Consider the following 1,178-nt stretch of genomic DNA (forward strand, 5'->3'; position numbering starts at 1 on the left):
TATACCTCCTTCGTGATCAGATCTTTTGCGTGCGTCTTTGTTGGTATCGTGGCCAGCCATGCTGGAAGTCTGTAGGCCTATAGTAGGCTACGTAATATTATAAATATTTATTATGTAGTTGTTCTTACAAGCAGTGGAGTATCTGGTTGCGATGTTCGATCAAAGGGTAGGGGTGCGTTGGTGCGGTACGTTCATCATCTGCCGTTACAATCGTTCGATGTGGTAACCCACTTCTGCGTGCCGCTACATCTATGAGATGAGGCGTGGGTAGGCCCCGCCTGTATGTGTAATGTAATTCGAGAAGTCGGAGAAGATGAAGTCATTTACTCTTTGCCATTTTCACTTTCAGTCCTATCTTTCAGTGGGCGTTTACGAGGAAAGCAACGAACCTCTTATTTTACAAATCTATTTGAGTTGGAGCAAATGCTGATATTACTGATAAAATACACTTTGTGGATTTCAACCACAACATCTTCTTTTTTCTTACAGTACAGACTGAACTAGTCCATAAATTATAGGTTTATATAAGTGCCAGACTATAAATTTGATGTTTTTCATTACGTCGAGCGCAAGCAGAATATTTCATACGACCATAAGACACACATATGCATACAAGGAGCTTCACCACCCCGCCCAAAAAAATAAAACATTAATAAATAAATAAACAAAACAAACACTAACACCCACGAATCTCCACCAAGACCAAGGGCGATAATCGTAAATTTTTCGTGTATATATAGAGATTATAGAAATTTGAAATTATTTCCCTTTCAACATCACTTTACACTTTACATGCCGGTACATGTATCACAATTAAAGAGGTATGGCGGGGGAGAGTTTTAAAGTCAAAACGGCCACGTAATAAACATTTATTCTGTTTTCTCTTCACCAGTTCTCGCGAGTGTGTATGCTTTTTTCATTAAGAAAAAAAGATAGAGTAAGAGTTTTACGGCACTTGCAGTACAATTAGGTCATGGAAATGCCCAAGAGGGGTTACGTTTAGAATGTAGCATTAATTTACAAACAAGAGACCAGGCGTGATTAAGGACGACATCTTTGAGAGGGGGGAAGGAGTAAAGCATACTAGAGCACCTGCCTAACACCCATGTGTTTGAGAGAGAGTGAGAGAGAGAGAAAGAAAGAAAGAGAGAGAGAGAGAGAGAGAGAGAGAGAGAGAG

This window comes from Aplysia californica, unplaced genomic scaffold (genome assembly GCF_000002075.1).
Source record: "Aplysia californica isolate F4 #8 unplaced genomic scaffold, AplCal3.0 scaffold00004, whole genome shotgun sequence".
Lineage (NCBI taxonomy): Eukaryota > Metazoa > Mollusca > Gastropoda > Aplysiida > Aplysiidae > Aplysia > Aplysia californica.